We start from the raw sequence: 21,870 nt of genomic DNA, 5'->3' as shown, positions 1-21,870 counted from the left end.
AACCCACTCTACAAACAATTATGATTATGTCACACAGCTTAAAAATCTTCAATGCCTCCTCATTGTCTGCAGAATATGGTTCAAGACCTTCAGCTTGGCCTACAAATCCTTTTATAGTCTAGCCCTAGCCTATCTTTCCAGTGATAAAGTCTACCACTTAATCATGAAAAATCACCAATTCAGTCATATCAAACTTCTCGCAGATCCTCAAAGAAGGAGAAGCTCCCTCATACTTTTATATTTTTCCACTTGGTGCTCCTTCTTAATAGAATGCTCCATCACTGTCATCCCCTGTCTCTTCCACCTGGCAAATATCTACTCCTTCTTTCAGGATGAGCTAAACATCAGCTCAGGAAGCCTTTCCTAATCATTAGAGTCAGGGTCAGTGGCTACAGGACATCCAACTGTTACACAGCTTGGCACTGGATTTGCTCCACTTGTTGTAAGCACCACAAGGTTTTCAGTATTGTGTAACAAGAGCTTAGCAGAGTATCTGATACACTGACTATGTTACATTAGTTATCTGGAGAAGTGGAACATTGTAAAAACCATAACATACAAAAAAGAAGTGAAGGAAGTGGGCTTGAAGAAGACTCAAGGAAGATATAGTAGCTCTTAATCATACTAACAATAACCTTAGCTGATCACTATTTGGGTGTCTGGCATGTGTTAGGTGTGGCACTAGCTACTTTAAAACAACATCATTTAATTCCACAAAACCCCTGTGAAAGAGATGGTTATCATTCTCACCCCCATCTCAGAGAAGTAAAAGAAACTACCCAGGATCACAAAGCTTATCAATGGCAAGGCGAGTGTTCAAGGCCAGTCTTCCTGCTTTGAAAGTCCAGTTCCTTCACACTGTGGCATCTTAAACCACAGAAAAAAAGTAGCCTTAGCATCACTGGCCTCAGCCTGTTTGTCCTGCTTTGTAATTAGCCAGCTGTGATCCAAGGCTAGTCACTGTTCTCTTCATCTGCGTCTCTTGACCTCTCCTTTCTTAAAATCCTCTTACCCTATATCCCACCCCTCACAACTGTTATTTCTTCTTCCTCCTGTGTATGTTTCAAATCCGACCATTCCTCTCCATTTCCATTATCAAAATCCTACCAAGCCACCTTCATCTCTCACTTAAACTTGTGCAGTTAATTCCTAACTCACCCCGGTGTCTTCACATCCACTCTAACTGGCCTCCAACCCAAGATTTGCACTACAGCCATATTTGAAATTTTAAAACACGAGCTTAACATTGCTTTCTATTTCTTCTTAGGATAAAGATCAAGTCCTTAAGACAGCACACAAGGCCTCTGTCCCACTCCAGTTTCACTCCACCTCTCTCCTCCCGTTCCCTGATCTTCAGCCTTGCAGTTTCCAAATTCATTCTCCTTGGACCCTCTGCACACGTTGTTCCTCATCCTGAAAGGCTCTCGCCTTCTGCTGTGGTTTGGTTGTCCCCTCCAAATTGTATGTTGATTTGCGATGTTAGGGATATGGCATAACAGGAGGTGTTTGGGTCACAGAGGCAGATCTCTCATAAGTAATGTTCTCCCTGTGGATGGGGCAGTGTGGTGAATGAGTTCTCATTCTAATAGTCCCCAGGAGAACAGGCTGTAAAAGGAGCGTGGCATCCCCCCGCCTCCACTTTCTTCCTCTCTTGTCATGTGATCTCTACACACTCCAGCTCCCCTTTGACTTCCACCATGAAGGGAAGCAGCCTGAGGCCCTCATCAGATGTCTAGTCTTGAACCTTCCAGCCAGCAGAACCATGAGCTAAACAAACCACTTTTCTTTATAAATTACCCAGTCTCAGGTATTCCTTCATACAATATTAAAAGGACCAAGACACCTCCCTTTGTCAGCTCTTCAGCAATTCCTTATCCTTTCAGCCATCTCAGGGATGGCTTCCTTGAGGACAACTTCCCTAACCCCCAGATCAGGTAGGCTCCATTAGACATACATCTTTCCAGTCTTGTGTTTCACCATAGCACTTATCAGTGTGTTGATAACGACATATTTCTGTGATTAGTTAATCAGTATCTGTCTGACTTCCTCCCAGACTATAACCTCCAGGACAGCAGAGTCGAGCTCCACTTTTATCCCTCTTTGTCCCCAGCACATGATATTGGGCTTGGCAAAGAGTAAGTGCATAACAAATATTTGTTAAATGAATGTTGGAAGACTTGACCATGTGATTGCTGAGTTTCCTCTAGCCTTGACAGCTATCTCCTTAAGACCCTAAATCACATTTTCCATTATCTCAGAAGACCTAGCCAGACCAATAAGCAGATAAACTATAGTTTAGGAGAAGGAAGTGCTTTCTACAAAGAGTAGCAGGCTCGCAGTGGATGCAGTCTCTCTAGAGGGTAACAGAACTGATCAAGCAACAGTGACTCAATCCTCTGCCAGGGGTACTATAATAATAATTCCCATGTCAGGCGAATGCGAATAAATGATCTCAGCATCCCTCCCAACTCTTAGAGTCTATGATTCTGTACCTGTGTAAAATAACCAAATCCAACTATAAATTCCAACCAGGTGATTAAATACTAAGATATTTTGTGCTAAAATTCATAAAATGTATTTCTACCGAGATTTTAATCCTAAAGGGCACTGACACATTACATTTAATATATACTGAGCTACCTCGGGTACTTGGTTAAAATACAGATTTCTAGGCTCCAAACCTGGTAATTCTGATCAGTAATTCTAGCTACTTTTAATAAGAGATTTCAGGTGATTTGAATCAATTTAGAAAACTTTTGCGCGCGTGTGTGTGTATGTGTGTGTGCGCGCACATGCATGTTTTGAGGTGGAGTCTTGCTCTGTTACCCAAGCTGTAGTGCAGTGGTGTGATCTCAGCTCATGGCAACCTTCACCTCTCGGGTTCAAGCAATTCTCCTGCATCTGCCTCCCAAGCAGCTGGGACTATGGGCATATACCACCACGCCCCAGCTAATTTTTTGTATTTTTAGTAGAGACGGGGTTTCACCATGTTAGCCAGGATGGTCTTGATCTCCTGACCTCCTGATCCACCTACCTCAGCCTCCCAAAGGGCTAGGATTACAGGTGTAAGACACTGCCCTGGGCCAGAAAACTCTTGTGCGAAGCAAAGAGCCTGGACTTGGAGTTAGAAGACCTGAGTTCCAACTGGAGTTAATGACTAAGTCACTACAGGATGCTGACAAGTTATGTGAGTTTTCTAAGCCTCATAACTCTGGCATTATCTCAGAAAAGAGAAACATTTTTAAATGGCCTGATGTAGCGTTACATGGAAGCTGATGCTTCATGGTAGCATAGGTTGCATTGATCCTAATCTCACTACCTCTGCAAAGGATTCTAAAGTTCTTGTCTCAAAAGCTTACAATGAATCCATTTAATGTTTGGCTTCCTTCAGGGAATGGAGGCATATTTCAGTTCCCTCAAAAATGATGAGAATTTTGGCAAAGATAAACTCAACCACCTCAGTGACCAACTGTCAAAACAAGGTTTCGGGATTTCAAAAGCTTCTCCACACAAATGAGACTTAGAACAGTTGTGGGATTATGAATGACATCCATCTAAGGTAAAAACCTGCCCCCATTTTCCCCTCCTTTCACTCTTATTTTGTTAAAGATTCTACCACTTTTGGAAAAATGCATTTAAGAAGCATCATTAAAGTAGAATGCAAGAGAAATCTATCCAAATCATTATTTTGTGCTTTCATCCTGGAAATGTATATATGTGATATACTTTTGGGTATTGGGAGGCAGCTGGAAGTTTGTATTTTTTCTTAAAAAGCCTGGACACTAGGAATTCAAACCTACAATCTGGCCTAGGGTTCATTCATTCTCTAGAGCATTCACTAACCACCAGACACTTTGCTAGTTCTGCAGATGGAGAAGTAATTTCAATATGGTTTTTGCCCTCAAGAGTTTTACACTCTAGCATGGCTTCATTCATTGGAACTCTGTGAAATAACAGAAATATCTTGTGTCTCCTTTTTCCAACATGACGGTCACCAGCCATGGCTGGCTATTAAACACTGGGGATGTGGCTGAGAAATGGAATATTTAATGTTAGTTAATTTTTAAAGTTAAATAGCTACATATGGCTGATGGCTACCATGCAGCACAGCTCTAGAATAAAAGACAGAAGAAGGAAAAGGAGGAGGAGGGGAAGAAAATGGAAAAGGGGGAAAAGAGGAGAAGAAGGAAAAGATAAAAAGGATAGGGAGAAGAAAAGGAGCAGAAAGAGAAACAAAGAGTAGAGAGAGAAGAGGAGAAAGAATGGAGTATGGTATGATTGTAAGTGCATACACAATGAGCCATCGATTATCAATCATGTCATTACTAACTTTTCATTGAAATGTTTGAGGGGCAGGGTGAACGTGTTTAGAAAAAAACTGCAGAGTGAAGATTTCATATGAAGGGTGAGAGGAGCTCACCAGTTGAAGAATGGGGAGGAGATTTTTTGGGAGAAGCCACAAGCTGTACAACCTCACAGCACCTGAAAAGTATGCAGTGGATTTTTAGCATGGTGGTTTGGCTTTATTGAAGCACCAGATGCTTGGGAAGGAGGCAGAGTGAGGAGAAAGGCCTAATAAAGGAACAGGAGCGAGGCTGGGGCCAAATCATAAGGGGCCCAATGTATAGCTCTGAGGGATATGGACTTTTGTCTACTGACAAAACATTTCTCTTGGGTACACTCTCAGGCTTTTAAGTGGTGGTTGATGTGCCTGTTGCTTGTTTGTTTTCCCAGGGATGGGAATGGGAGTTGGTGTTTCCATTGTTTTAACTTCCTGCTTCAGCTCCATGCATATATTGCTCATTGCAAAACATTCCTGGTTTCTATTTTCACACAGCCCCAGAGAAACATAGTATCAAAGTTAAGTTTAATTCAGCTGAAGTCTCCCTTTACTCAGTCCAAACAGCTACTTCAGCCTAGTCATCCAGGTTAGGTGTGAACCTCATTTTTCTGGCAGACACCGACATGTTTGCAGACCTGCTAGGAGTCACCAAAAAGGCTCGATCACCTCAAAAACAAAGCACTGTTCCAGGGAAGGAAATTTCTGCATCGTTCAGTCAAAAACTGCACTACTCTGGAATGACCTGGGAAAATGATCAATATTCTGTGATGCACAGAAGTTCTGCAGTCTCTTGGCAACACTTGATAATCACTGTTAAAGTCCCTTCCTTGTAGGCCAGCATTGTTACAATGACCATAAAAATCAGCCTTCATTGAGCATCTGTTCTATGTCAAGGCAGTGTGCTTAGCACTTTGCCTGTGCTATCCCATTTCGTCCTTGCAACACTCTGCAAGGTAGGTATTTTTCTCCCTAGTTCACATGTAGATAAAGTGAGCCCAGAGATGCTGTAGAGCATGTTACTTCCCAGAGTCAACAGCTAGTAACTGACAGTGCCAAGTTCAAACTTACAGTAAAGCCACTTGAGAGTTACGCTACTGAGAGAGCACTGCCAAAGGACACTGGTGTGGCAATCAAGTCAGAAGACCTTCCCACATCACCTGTCCCCTGCCTGATGATGCCAACAAATCCATGACACTTCAGTCTCTGTTACTTCACCTAAAACATGGAGACATTTAGATCTTCACTGCAATCTCTGAAATGCACAGAAACAGCTTTGAAATTTTACTTGTAGCAGGAGCTATTTGGGAGTCACTCAATTATCAAATGAACATGTCTTGAGAACCTACAATATTATAGAGCCCTCAGCTAGGAGCTAAGGATACCAAAAAAAAAAATCTTAAGATCTCAAGAAATCATGCCATTTAGCAATTGAAAGTCAAAAGGTTTACAACATGCCCCTCACCAGGACAGAAAGAATTCTCATAAGGAATTCTGAAAGGGGAAGAGGGAATAACTCATCTGGGTTTCCCACCCCAGGCATTAGGATCTTTAGGGTTTTTTGTTTTTGTTTCCGTTTTTGTTTTTTTTCGCAGAGGAGTATATCAAGTACAAAAACCTGTCTTGAAAACTCTCCACTTAAGCACCACATTGCACCTACTCTAAAACTGACCACATAATTGGAAGTAAATCACTCCTCAGCAAATGCAAAAGAATGGAAATCATAACAAACAGTCTCTCAGACCACAAGGTAATCAAATTAGAACTCAGAATTTAGAAACTAACTCAGAACCACACAGCTTCATGGAAACTGAACAACTGGCTCCTGAATGTTGACTGGATAAACAATGAAATGAAGGCAGAAATAAAGATGTTCTTTGAAACCAATGAGAATGAAGACACAACATACCAGAATCTCTGGGACACAATGAAAGCACTGTCTAGAGGAAAATTTATAGCAATAAATGCCCACCTGAGAAGTGAGGAAAGATCTAAAATCGACACCCTATCATCAAAATTGAAAGAGCTGGAGGAGCAAGATTAAAAAAAAAAAAAAAGCTAGCAGAAGACAATAAATAACTAAGATCAGAGCAGAACTGAAGGAGATAGAGACACAAAAATCTCTTCAAAAAAATCAATAAATCCAGGAGCTGGTTTTTTGAAAAGATCAACAAAATAGACCACTAGCCAGATTAATAAAAAAGAAAAGGGAGAAGAATCACATAGATGCAATAAAAAACAATAAAGGGGATATCACCACCAATTCCACAGAAACACAAACTACCATCAGAAATTAATACAAACAACTCTATGCACATAAACCAGTAAACCTGGAAGAAAAGGATAAATTCCTGGACACTTGCACCCTCCCAAGCCTAAACCAGGAAGAAATTGAAACCTTGAATAGACCAATAACAAGGGCTGAAGTTGAGGCAGCAATTAATAGCCTACCAACCAAAAAAAGTCCAGGTCCAGATGGTTTCACAGCTGAATTCTACCAGACGTACGAAGATGAGCTGGTACCACTCCTTTGGAAACTATTCCAAACAATCCGAAAAGAGGGACTCCTCCTCAACTCATTTTATGAGACCAACATCATCCTGATACCAAAACCTAGCAGAGAGTCAACAAAGAAAGAAAACTTCAGGCCAATATCCATGATGAACAGAGATGCAAAAATCTCCAATAAAATACTGGCAAACCGATTCCAACAGCATATCAAAAAGCTTATCCATCACGATCAAGTAGGCTTCATTCCAGGGATACAAGGCTGGTTCAACATACGCAAGTCTATAAACATAATCCACCACATAAACAGAACCAAAGACAAAAACCACATGATTATCTCAATAGATGCAGAGAAGGCCTTTGACAAAATTCAACCGCCCTTTATACTAAAAGCTCTCAATAAACTAGGTATTGAAGGAACGTATCTCAAAACAATAAATGCTATTTATGACAAACCTACAGCCAGTATCATAATGAATGGGCAAAAACTGGAAGCATTCCCTTTGAAATCTGGCAGTAGGCAAGGATGCCCTCTCTCACCAATCCTATTCAATATAGTATTGGAGGTTCTAGCCAGAGTGATTAGGCAAGAAGAAAAAATAAAGGGTATTCAATTAGGAAAAGAGGAAGTCAAATTGTCTCTATTTGCAGACGACATGATTATATATTTAGAAGACCCTATCATCTCAGCCCAAATCTCCTTAAACTGATAAGCAACTTCAGCAAAGTCTCAGGATATAAAATCAATGTGCAAAAATCATAAGCATTTCTATACACCAATAACAGACTAACAGAGAGCCAAATCATAAGCCAACTCCCATTCACAATTGCTACAAAGAGAATAAAATACCTGGGAATACAACTAACAAAGGATGTAAAGGACCTCTTCAAGGAGAACTACAAACCACTGCTCAAGGAAATAAGAGAGGACACAAACAGATGGAAAAACATTCCATGCTCATGGTTAGGAGGAATCAGTATCATGAAAATGGCCATACTGCCCAAAGTAGTTTATAGATTCAACACTATTCCCATGAAGCTACCAATGACCTTCTTCACAGAACTGGAAAAAACCACCTTAAACTTCATATGGAATCAAAAGAGAGCCCGCACAGCCAAGACAATCCTAAGCAAAAAGAACAAAGCCGGAGGCATCATGCTACCTGATTTCAAGCTATACTACAAGGCTACTGTAATCAAAACAGCATGGTACTGGTACCAAAACAGAGATATAGACCAGTGGAACAGAACAGAGGCCCTGGAGACAACGCCACACATCTACAACTATCTGATCTTTGACAGACCTGACAAAAACAATGATAGACTGGACAGGAAAAATGTGGCACATATACACCATGGAATATTATGCAGCCATTAAAAATGAGGAGTTCGTGTCCTTTGTAGGGACATGGATGAACCTGGAAACCATCATTCTCAGCAAACTGACACAAGAACACAAAATCAAACACCACATATTCTCACTCATAGGCGGGTGTTGAACAAGGAGAACACATGGACACAGGGAGGGGAGCACTATACACGGGGGTCTGTTGTGGGGGAGTGGGGGGGACAGCGGGGGGGTGGGGAGTTGGGGAGGGATAGCATGGGGAGAAATGCCAGATATGGGTGAAGGGGAGGAAGGCAGCAAATCACACTGCCACGTATGCACCTATGCAACAACCTTGCATGTTTTTCACATGTACCCCAAAACCTAAAATGCAATAAAAAAAAAAAAAAAAACAAGCAATGGGGAAAGGATTCCCCGTTTAATAAATGGTGTTGGGAAAACTGGCTAGCAGTGTTGCAGAAAGCAGAAACTGGACCCCTTCCTAATACCTTACACTAAAATTAACTCCAGATGGATTAAAGACTTAAACATAAGACCTAACACCATAAAAACCCTAGAAGAAAACCTAGGCAAAACCATTCAGGACATAGGCATAGGCAAGGACTTCATGACAAAAACACCAAAAGCATTGGCAACAAAAGACAAAATAGACAAATGGGACCTAATTAAACTCCAGAGCTTCTGTACAGCAAAAGAAACAATCATTAGAGTGAATTGGCAACCAACAGAATGGGAAAAAATTTTTGCAATCTACCCATCTGACAGAGGGCTAATATCCAGAATCTACAAACAACTAAAACAGATGTACAAGAAAAAAAAAAAAAAAAAACATTCAAAAGTGGGCAAAGGATATGAACAGACACTTTTCAAAAGAAGACATATATGAGGCCAAGAAACATGAAAAAATGCTCATCATCACTGATTATTAGAGAAATGCAAATCAAAACCACATTGAGATAACAACTCATGCCAGTTAGAATGGCGATCATTAAAAAATCTGGAGACAACAGATGCTGGAGAGGATGTGAAGAAATAGGAACACTTTTACACTGTTGGTGGGAGTGCAAATTAGTTCAACTAATTTACAGTGTGGCGATTCCTCAAGGACCTAGAAATAGAAATTCAATTTGACCCTGCAATCCCATTACTGGGTATATACCCAAAGGATTATTCTATTATAAAGACACATGCACATGTATGTTCATAGTGGCACTGTTTACAATAGCAAAGACCTGGAACCAACCCAAATGCCCATCGATGATAGACTGGACAAGGAAAATGTGGCACATATACACCATGGAATACTATGCAGCCATAAAAAATGAGCTTGTGTCCTTTGTAGGGACATGGATGAATGTGGAAACCTTAATTCTCAGCAAACTGACACAAGAACAGAAAATCAAACACCGCATGTTCTCACTCATAGGCGGGTGATGAACAATGAGAACACATAGACACAGGGAGGGGAGCATCACACACTGGGGTCTGTTTTGGGGGGCCAAGGGAGGGACAGCAGGGGGGGTGGGGAGGTCAGGGAGGGATAACATTGGGAGAAGTGCCAGATGTAGGTGACAGGGGGACGGAGACAGCAAACTACATTGCCATGTGTGTACCTATGCAACCATCCTGCATGATCTGCACATGTACCCCAGAACCTGAAGTACAATAAAAATTTTTTAAAAAATTTTTAAAAATAGAGAAAAGAAAACTCTCCACTTAACCTCCTTAAGTTAACCATGCTCTTCACTCCTGTAAAGCATATGGACAGACACCCAAAGCATATGGACAGACACCCAGAGCAAACAGAAGGAGCAGCCAGCAGAAATACTAGCAGCTAGCAGTCAGTCTGTTACTGGCTTATGAGAGTCATCTGGATTGGTATCCAAATGTATTCATGCCAATTGTACTTATTCTACAATGATATGATTTAAATGTTATGGGATCCAGTGCAATATGAATACAATATGAGTTGCTTCTACAAAGAATAATTTGAATACTTAGAAAAAACTCAATAAGGATGAAACACTATGTAAGTGCTTTGGAAATAAGCGTGGGTGAGATGGCTGTAAATAATTGGGGAAAAATTATGAAAGTCTACTAAGATACTGCGCCCACGTTTCTTCATAGATGTTTTGAAGTTCTTACTCTCCTTTAAAGAAAGCTGAACTTGGAACTGTAGATCGCACATTATGGCTACCGTTTATGAAAGAATGACTATAGTCAGTGAACCATACCCAAAGAAAAGCTTTGCCCTAACATCAAAAGATTGTCAGAGTCATAGACATGTATGTGCTCTACATTAAGATAAACATTGATGGTATGTGTGTATCACTTTTTACCCACTTTAACCAACTTTTCAGCAATCCAGCCAACTACTGGTCCCAATCTGACCTGATAAGAGGGCTTCCTTCCACTACATTATAAGAGCAGAATTAGTCTGTATTTTTTTACATTATAATTTTTTGAAGATGGTAAGATAATTGTTGAACATGGCCAAGCCCATGCTTTGGAATGAGCTACATTTGGCTCCTCTATGATGGGACCAAGCCAAGCACTCCCACTAAGGGAGCCTTCACCCAGACTGGCTGCAGGAACAGTCTCTACGCACAGCAGGTACAGACACTCTTTGGTGTGTCTTACTCTGACTGTGCCTCTTACATGATTTGACCTGAGTTGGGATGTGTGCTTTTTATTGTTAGGACTATCATTTCTAAGTCTCCTCTTGGCTTATACTTTTGAGCAATTGATTGACTCTTTACCAATTGATTTCTATGGAGATGGCACTTTTCTCCAACTTGCCATGAAGAATCCTGGCAGCATGTTTTGCTCTAGTGACCCCCTAATGAGCAATGACCTGTTTCTACCTGGCAAGTATTAAACTATTCCATAGCTTTTCAGGTCCATGTATAATGAAAGACTAGTTACTGCTTACCAACTGAGCAATTAAAGACTGCTAAAATTGGGTATTAATATTTTTTAAATAGCACATTGTTAAAATGTGCTGAATTCATCAATTCAGTGGTTACCCAAAAAATCTGGCTATTTCTGCAAGACACAAAGCTCTTACTGTGTGTATAGAATCACAAATGATTGAAATTCTAGCAAATTTTAGGGGGGGGAAATGCACTGCTCCCAGAGCTTCATCTTTGGGATCTTAGGTTCACTATGATCTTAGTTGCCTATGCTCTTGTTTTAATTAACAGACCTATAAAATTACTGTTAGGCTCTATTTCTGCTAATTGATAATACTACACTATTATCATAAGGTTTTTACTGTTGGTATGCAACATTTTTGAGAACCACTGCTCTGCTTGTTAATCAGAATGGTTGGGTGAAGCAACAGCTCTGTCTTACTGACCTGAGAATTTTACATTATTCACAATCCCTTTATCAGTTGCCATCTCTCTGCCCTGATCAGTGTTCTCTCTGCTTCGGATGATATGTGGGAGCTAAATCCCCTTTGGGCTGAAATAGTCACTTCCTACTCAGAATCTAAATTGAAACAGATTCCCATTTACAGCTCTGTGATATTTCCTGGGTCTCACCACTAAGCATCTTCCCAGGAGCTATTGCACTTATCACATCATGGCCAATATGGCATGATCCGTGCATATATCAACAAAAACTGCACTGCCCTGCAAAGCATTCGATTAGGATGGAAATAGGATTAGGATTAATCTTTCCTTTCTTTTTCTGGAGATGGATTTTCTTATTTAGGTGACACACTCAAAAACACTCTCCATGCCTCTGGGCTCTCTCCATCCAGTCCATCGCCACTCAACTACCAGATGTGATCATTTCACATTACTGCTACAAATTAAAAAGTAGAAAGGGAGATAACTAATGAATTAAGTAACGTTCCTTATATGTCCACCCACTGCAAACATATTAAACTTTAAACTTCTTTAGTCTGGTAGGCATGTCCTCCATAGTGGAAATCCAACCAAGTTTTCTATTTTCTCCCCACCCTCTTTCTTATAAGCTTCATCTTAATAAAGTTGAACTGTTCCTGGCACCTGATTCTAAAATGTCGTGCCTCACTTATGGGGATCCACCTGCCTGATAGCCTTTTCCCCCAGCTGTAGGTGAGTTCACATCCTAACATCCTACCAAATCTTCAAAGTTAGCTCAAAAGCTACTTTCTATTTAAAAGAAAAAAAAAAAAAACATTTCCCAACTTGCCCTAAAGAGGAAGTGGCCTTCCCCTCCCAGAATCTCATTGAGGCATTCCCTGCCTACTCCCTTAAACTCTGCACTTTCAACTTTGCATCTTGTTCATTGCATTTGTCTTCTGGACTGTAAGCTTCTTGATGGCTTGTGTGGTTTTCATCTTCCTATTTTCCCACTCTCATCCCCTTCACTGGGCCTTGCAAGAAGTGGTTAATAAATGAAAAAATGAATGAATAAATGAATGGATCTGACATACACATAACCACATGGTTCTCTCCTATAGCTTCATTTCTGGGCCTTTTCCTAGATGAATTGGCCTTGATAAGAGTACCCCAGGCAGGGCTTAGCAGATTAGCAAGGAGTCTTTTGCTTGCTTTTGAAGCAGAAAAGTGCAGCCTTGTTCCAGGGCAGAAATACAACACCCCCGCAAAAAAAAAGCACTAAGGAAATTCCTTCCACCTACACCTGCAGATGAAGACTTAGGAGCTGTTCTAGTAGAGAAACAAAGATGTAGGATTTTACATTGGCCTCAAGACCTCACCCTTACAGAGTGAGCATATAATTTGTATTCCAAACTTTTGAGAGTGAAAGGAGAGTGTGTTTATTAATGATTACTCTGGAACAATAGGTGTGACCTGGGACTGTCATGGGCTAAATGGATGATATATAATCTGAAATGAGCTACACGTGGTTACTCTATGATAGGACAAGCCCAGCCCATGGTTATGTTTTATAATCTGTAAATTGGGGATAATAAGAACTAACCTCAGATATTTTCCATAGGATGAAACAAGACCATGAAAGTGAAGCATCCAGTGCTTGCAAACATATGGTATTTAATAACGGACAGCTCCCTCACCCCAACTTCTTAGTAAAGCACCTTATCTTACATATCACTTCTTTTATTCATTGACCTAGGTAATCCTTTCAATGAATCTTCAAAGTAACCAAAGTAACCTGGAGCAGAGGCTCATGCCTGCAGTCTCAGCACTTTGGAGGCCAAGGAGGGTAGATCACTTGAGGCCAGGAGTTGGAGACCAGCCTGGCCAACATGGTGAAACACTGTCTCTACTAAAAAATAGAAAAATTAGCCAGGTGTAGTGGTGCACCCCTGTAATCCCAGGTACTCGGGAGGCTGAGACTCGAGAATCTCTTGATCCTGGGAGGCAGAGGTTATAGTGGGCCAAGATTGTGCCACTGTACTCCAGCCTGGGTGACAGAGTGAGACTCTATCTCAAAAAAAAAAAAGTAACCAATGGGGAAATTATAATTTCCTTTTGCTAAGAAGCACACTGACACCCAGAGAGGTTCAATAAAGCTCCACAGATAAAATGTGATGGAACCAGGACTTAAATCCAGGCACATCTGTCTCCAAACTGAAACACTTTCTAATGCAACGCCAAGGCCTTATGAGCTTCTACAGAAGGGACTTTAAGTCTGGCTGAACATCTTAAATCATGCAGCTTAAATCATGGCACAGCAGAGCATAAGGTTCAGATTAAGGACAACTGGGAGTGCACACTCTTCTCAGTACCAGAGATGACAGAGATTCTAACCTGGACACATCAGCTCCATCAGCCTCATCGTTTTCAGGAGGAGAGAGTATCCTGGCTCTGTCAGTAGTCTCACATTCATCTCAGAGTGGTGGGTACATTTCAGCAGAGGATGAGAAGACAAACAGAATTCATCATAGTGGTCTAGATTAGGAGCTCAAGATCAATCACGGAGTGGTAATGATCTGGTGGGGGGCAGTTTTCTGGTAGGTTTAACAAGCATGCATAAACATTGGTTAGGTATACACATCCAAAAGCAGCCTGGCTGAAGGTCAACCACCTGCTTCTGTTACCAAATGAGACAAAACAATTAGCAAAGCCAGACACTATTTCTTCTGTTCATGCTTCGGTTCCAAACATCAGTGGTCATTAGTCTAATTCACATATTATTCCTTTACCTTTGTTTTTACGTGAAAGTATTAGTTGATCTTGACTTCCCTATGAGCGATGCAAAGCTGATTAAAGTCCAACCCATGTTATCAATGAGTATTTCCTACTTCACAGAGAATATGAAACACTTTTAACATTAGTGCCTCCTCCTCTGAACTTAAATATAACAGCACCCATTCCTTTTGATCTCCTTCCCTCACATGTCCTTCCTCACTTCCAGAGCTGGCGTGTCATCCTGTGGGCCTGATCCTTTACCATCTGTATTTTTCCATGACTGTGTTCCATCAGCCATGCCCTCCCATTCCTGTCTTCAATTACTTCCACTCTGGCTTATTCTCCTCAGCCTGCAAACTAGCTCAAGTATTGGAAATCCTTAAAAAAAAAAAAAAAGAAAGAAAAAAGAAAAAACATATTTCTTATCCAGTTCCCACCTTACCTCTTGGTTTTTCCCTTGCAAAACGTATTGAAATTACATTGGCAGGTACTGCAAGAGTAATCTGCACCAGTTGTCTTGACTGCCTCAATTCCCTTTAGCCCTCAGCCCATTGCATTACAAATCCCCTAAGCCTCCATTTAAACATCACCATTGTGGTGACCAGTAACTGACAATGAAAAGCAATACCTTACTAGTGGCCATGAGTAAACTTGTGAAACAAGACACTGCCATACTTCTTTCACTCCTTCCCCGAGTATCAAGCCAAAAACATGGAGGTCATCCTCAGGGCTTTCTTCTCCTTACCCCCTACTGCCAATCAATTACTAAACCTTGTATGAAAAAAACCCCTAGATGGAGAATGAAGAGCTCAGGTCCTAAGCTTGGCCTTGCTACCAACTTGCTTTATAACTGTAGATTAGCCACTGCCACATCTAAATCTCAGAACCCTCGTCTGGATGGAGAATTAACTAACATAAGCGTAGTGGAACTAGACTCTACATTTGGGTATGGTCCACCTAAGGCACTTGTCTTCCAGGTATCACTTGTCTATTGAGTGGCCAAGGATTGTTTAAAGTTTAATCTCATTTTCCTCCAGACATTGTCCCTCTCACCTCCCTACGATTCTTTTTCATCACTGATAGCACAGCTGAATGTATTCGTCATGCTCCCTACTGCCCCATTTCTGAATATTCCCAAGCACTGAGTTTTCTAATAAAACCCTGTTTCCATTAATAATTGAATTATCATATTACCGAGCCCTTGTTGTGCTGTGGATGAGCAAAATCACAACATCGAGCAGTTTTCCAAAGGAGAACAAAACGCAAAGGAAGTGAGGTTTGAGGACACCCAATGATGAAGAAAGCAAACAACTTTAGAAACTACATTCAATAGAGAACTGGCACCAAGCTGCAGCAGAGCCAAGGTCAAGGTGCTCACTCATCTCCTTACCCAGCGAGAAATGGACAAAAAGAAACCAGTTTCATTGAGACAAGCTTGAGTCTGTCACGCCAGACTCTGGGCTTGGTGCCAAGCTCTGTGATCCAGGGAATATAAACATGAAAAGACACAATCCTTGTTATCAAAGCCCTTGTAGACAGGAGGCTAATAATCTATCTTTCCTTTTGGAAGATGGTTAGCAACAGTGTGTTAGAATAAGAAGGACAAGAGTTTGGGTCCTAAGCAGACCTAGTGTTTAGTTCTGATATCTCAATTCATTAGTTAGGAGGCCTGAGGCAAGTTATTTCATCCCTCTGAGCCTCACTTTTGCCACTTGCAACATTGAGACCTTATAGGATTACTAAGAGGGCTAGAGTTTGCACTTTTTAAAAAAGTTCTAGCACACTTCTTGGCACACAATAAGAGCTATAAAAATGGTAACAATAATACTGGTAGGAACGCGCTCTTGTCACATGCTAGATATGTGAGATTTTGAGATTAAGTCATGTTACCTGTCTGATTCACAGTATCTTTATCTTTAAAAGGAGCTAGTAGGATCTAGCTCATAGGTTACTTTGTAAGCCAAATTATGTAATGTCCACAAAATTATCCCATAAGGTATAAAATACTCAGGCCCTACAATATACTATTATTAGTGACAAAGAGGATTGAAATAAAATAATTACAATTTCACAGACTCTTGGATCATTTTCTATTCTAAAAAAAGTTTATGTTTACTTTTTTTTTTTTTTTACATACTTTAAGTTCTGGGGTACATGTGCAGATCACACAGGTTTGTTACATAGGTATACATGTGCCATGGTGGCGGTTTGCTGCATCCATTGCCCCGTTATCTACATTAGATATTTTTCCCAGTGCTATCCCTCCCCAATCCCCCCACTCCCTGCTATTCCTCCCTTAGCCCCCCACCCCCCAGGCTCCAGTGTGTGATGTTTCCTTCTTTGTGTCCGTGTGTTATTGTTCAACACTCACTCATGAGTGAGAACATGCAGTGTGGGTTTTCTGTTCTTGTGTCAGTTTGCTGAGAATGACGGTTTCCAGTTTCATCCATGTCCCTGCAAAGGACATAAACTCATCCTTTTTATTGCTGCATAGTATTCCATGGTGTATATGTGCCACATTTTTTATCCAGTCTATCCCTGATGGGCATTTGGGTAGGCTCCAGGTCTTTGCTATTGTGATTATGTTCACTTTTAAATGAACATTTAAATGCCACTTGATATGGTTTGGCTCAGTGTCCCCACCAAATCTCACTCTGAATTGTAATAATTCTCATGGGTCATGGGAGGGACCTGGTGGGAGGTAATTGAATCATGGGGGTGAGTTTTTCCCATGCTGTTCTCTTGATAGTGAGTAAGTCTCATGAGATCTGATAGTTTTATAAAGAGAAGTTCCCCAGCACATACTCCCTTGCCTGCCACCAGGGAAGATGTGCCTTTGCTTTTTCTTCATCTTCTGCCATGATTGTGAGGCCTTCCCAGCCATGTGGAACTGTGAATCCATTAAACCTCTTTCCTTTATAAGTTACCCAGTCCTGCTATATCTTTATTAGCAGCATGAGAATGGACTAACAGAGTAACTTGGTACCAGTAGAGTAAGGTGCTGTTGCAAAGATACCCAGAAATGTGGAAGTGGCTTTAGAACTGGGTAACAGGAAGAGGTTGAAATGACTTGGAGGGCTCAGAAGAAGATAGGAAAATGTGGGAAAGTGTGAAACTTCCCAGACACTTGTTGAATAGTTTTGACCCAGATGCTGATAGTGATATGGACAATGATGTCCAGGTTGAGGTGGGCTCAGATGGAGATGAGGAACTTGTTGGGAACTGGAGCAAAGCGACTGTTCCTAGAGATCTGTGGAACTTTGACCCCGTCCTAGAGATCTGTGAACTTTGAACTTGAGAGCAGCAAAGCATTCAAGAGGTGACTGGGTGCTGTTAAAAACATTCAGTTCCATGTATTCACAAAGATATTGTTTTGAATTTGAACTTATGTTTAAAAGAGAAACAGCATAAAAGTTCAGAAAATTTGCAGTCTAACAATGGAATAGAAAAGGAAAACTCATTTTTCGTGGAGAGATTGAAGTCTGCTGCAGAAATCTGCATAAGCAACAAGGAACCAAATGTTAATCACCACGACAATGAGGAAAATGTCTCCAGGACATGTCAGAGACCTTTAAGGCAGCCCCTCCCATCACAGGTCCAGAGGCCTAGGGGGAAACAACGGTTTCATGGGCCAGGCCCAGGTTCTTCACTGTGCCAAGTCTGTCCCACAGACTCTGGCTGAGTGACGGATGAAAGGAGTGTGCAGACACAGGCTTGCCTGTCAGTGTGGCTAGGAGACCCCTGCCAGAGTGAGCAGCAGCCGTGATAAGCCAGCAATGCTTGAATTTATTTAGTACAGATTTAAAGACAAAGACCTAGAGCAAACACTATTTGCGGGTAATTAGCACTGTCAATCCCCCAAGTAGAGGGCAGTCCTATGCACGAATGATCGAAGGTCAGCTTTAGGACAACATGAGTAAACAAGTTAGATAAACTCCTCTACATTCCCTTGTTTTCTGCTCTTTGCTATTAGCTCAATGTAAGAGGATTAGGCTGCCTTCAGCCATAACCCTTTCCCAAAGCTTTTGCAAAACTTTCCAGCCTTTCAAGAAGGTTTGTGTATTTCCTATAATTTTCCCCACCACCCTGACTGATCTCCTACGACCCTGCTCTTTGAAGCCTAAGGACTTGGTGCCCTGCATCCTAGCTGTTGCAGCCATGGCTAAAAGGATCCAAGGCACAGCTTGGGCTGTGGCTTCAGAGGATGCAAGCACCAAGCCTTCCACATGGTGTTGAGCCTGCAGGTACACAGAAGTTAAGAACTGAAGTTTGGAGACCTCTGCCTAGATTTCAGAGGATGTTTGGAAATGCCTGGATGTCCAGTCAGAAATCTGCTGCAAGGGCAGGGCCCTAATAGAGAATCTCTGTGAAGGCAGTGTAGAAGCAAAGTGTGGGGTCAGAGCCCCCAAAAGGAGCTCCCACTGGGGCACTGCCTAGTGGAGTTGTGAGAAGAAGACCACCATCCTCCAGACCCCAGAATAACAGATCCACCAACAACTTGCACCATGCACCTAGAAAAGCCACAGTCACTCAATGCCAGCCTGTGAAAGCAGTCAGGAGAGAGGCTGTACCCTGCAAAGCCACAGAAGTACAGCTGCTCAAGACTATGGGAACCCACCTCTTACATCAGTGTGCCCTGGATGTGAAACATAGAATCAAAGGAGATTATTTTGGAACTTTAAGATTTGACTGCCCCACTGAATTTCAGACTTGCATGGGGCCTACAGCCCCCTTGTTTTGGCCAATTTCTCCCATTTGGAACAAGTGTATTTACCCAATGCCTGTACCCCCATTGTATCTAGAAAGTAATTTGCTTTTCATTTTACAGGCTCATAGGTGGAAAGGACTTGTCTTGTCTCAGATGAGGCTTTGGACTGTGGGCTTTTGAGTTAATACTGAAAAGAGTTAAGACTTTGGGGGACTCCTGGGAAGGCACGATTGGTTTTGAAATGTGAGCACATGAGATTTGGGAGGGGCCGCTGACAAAATGATATGGTTTAGCTCTGTATACCCACCCAAATCTCACCTGGAATTGTAATAATCCCACAGGTCGTGGGAGGGACCTGGTGGGAGGTAACTGAATCATGGGGGTGGGTTTTTTCAGTGCTGTTCTCATGATAGTGAATATGTCTCATGAGATCTGATGGTTTTATAAAGGAGAGATCCCCTGCACACACTCCTTACCTGCCATCATGTAAGACATGCCCTTGCTCTTCCTTTACCTTCCATATGATTGTGAGACCTCTCTAGCCATGTGGAACTGTGAGTCAATTAACCCTCTTACTTTTAAAAATTACCCAGTCTCAGGTATGTCTACATACCTGAGAATTAGCAGCAGGAGAATGGACTAATACACCACTTAATACGTGCCAGTAACCATCCTAAGTGCTTCATAATAATCCTCCTGGCCTTCGTAACAAAAATATTACCTTCTTTGGGGGTAGGTAGTTTTATTATTCTCATTTTAAGATGGGGAAACAGAAGCTCAAAGAAGCTAATCATCCACCCAAAGTCACACAGATGGCAGGTAATCTTACATACCATGCTTCACTGACCACAGAAATGTCACTAAAATATAAACTATGCCTACAGTGATGTGTTTAAATTAGGAGACCCTAAGCAAACTTATCTTAAGGGCCAGCTAGCTAAATGGGCCTGCTCTAGGCCTCAGTTCCCTTCCCTATAAAATTAGAGAGAAATACTGGATGATTCTGTAACTGATACAGTGGTCGTTGAAGATGAAATCATATAAACCAACATTTCCATCAGAGCTTCATTATTTTAATGAGGCTGTTTCCAATATGCTGCCCTGTTGTCACCGTCCATTCTAATAAACTATTTGGTGAAGATAGAGGGCATTTTGACAGATGCAATGATGACCATCAGAAAAGTACCATAGACACAGGCAGAGGACATAAGTTCCTTCAATGTAGATAAAAGGCAGAATAATTTAGCTGTAAGAAATCAGCTGAGTGATGCACTGGGCACAGCTTCATCATCCCCATTAAGGGAAGGAAGAGCTTCCCAGCCTTCAATCCCCATAAAGCCACCTGACAATATTACTCAACTAAGACACCCTTCAAGAAGTCCTCATGTCTGTACTGGGGTCCAGACCTACTTTGGACCCCTCCACTGTTCTGAGGACTCTGCTTCCATATCTACCTACCCACCATGTGCAGAGAATTGTCACAACCAACCGACATTCCCTATGCTTGGGGAAGGGAAAGATCTACTTCCAGGTGCATTGGTCTTAGCTAAAATCTCTTCATAATGTAGGAGGAAATGAGTTCTATCTTCCAGCTAAGGAAACTGGCATCTTCAAAATCGGGTAACCAGGAAGATGGACCAGCAAGGTACGGTTGGAAAGGACAGTCCAGGTCCCCCAACAGGTCAGGGTTGGATCCTGCCTGCCCACTGAATGATCATAAGAGCTTAGAAAGTTAACTGCTGAACATTATTTCCATGAACTTGGGTCCTTACTTGCAAAATGTGAAGAATATCACCCTCTATTCACTGGGACTCTGTGAAGATTGAGATAATGTACACAAAACCTTCAGCACCATGTCCAGAACATAGTAAGCCTCCATAAAAATATTATTTCTCTCTTCATTTCTTTCCCCAAGTCATGTTATTTGGAGAACAGCTGAAGGAGTATTCAGGCTTTTAGTTTGGAAAAAATAAACCCTCAGAAAAGAACAGAAATACAGTGAGCAGAGGAGGAGAGAGACTCAAGAATTGTTCTATGTAGTCCTCAAAGACAAGACTAAAATTGGATGGACATAAGTTCTGTGTTAGGGGATGAGAAGAATGAGGGTGATGTAAAATTTGGTTCATCATAATGGAGAACATTTTAGCATTTGGCTGCTGTGAAAGTTTTCTGAGGAAACCAATTTTCATCTACAAATTACAACCTTATGAATAATTCCGTTCATTGGAATTAACCAAAAAACGATCATTTCAGCCTCAGTGGCTCACACCCATAATCCCAGAACTTTTGGAGGCCAAGGCAGGCAGATCACCTGAGGTCAGGATTTCCAGACCAGCCTGGCCAACATGGCAAAATCCCATCTCTACTAAAAATACAAAACTTAGCCAGGTGTGGCACAAGGCACCTGTAGTCCCAGCTACTCGAGAGGCTGAAGCAGGAAGGTGGAGGTTGCAGTGAGCCAAGACTGCCTCACTGCCTGACAGAATGAGACTCAGTCTCAAAAAAAAAAAGGCAACTTAAAACTCTTCAACAAGCATAACAGACACTAAGGACCCAGAGTTAGAGTGTAAGCCTGCAGATGATCTCTGTTCCAGATCCCCCTACATAGGATTATTTTTGTTGTTGCTGTTTGATTTTTTTTTTTTTTTTTTTTTGAGACAGATTCTCACTCTGTCGCCCAGGCTGGAGTGCAATGGCACAATCTTGGCTCACTGCAACCTCTATCTCCTGGATTCAAGCAATCCTCCTGCCTCAGTCTCCCAACCAGCAGGGATTTCAGGCATGCGCCACCATGGCTGGCTAATTTTTGTATTTTTTAGTAGAAATGGGGTTTCACCATGTTGGCCAGGCTAGTCTCAAA

This window comes from Aotus nancymaae, unplaced genomic scaffold (assembly GCF_030222135.1).
Source record: "Aotus nancymaae isolate 86718 unplaced genomic scaffold, 86718_ANA_hifiasm-v0.15.2.pri h1tg000003l, whole genome shotgun sequence".
Lineage (NCBI taxonomy): Eukaryota > Metazoa > Chordata > Mammalia > Primates > Aotidae > Aotus > Aotus nancymaae.
Note: the sequence above shows the minus strand (reverse complement) of the source record.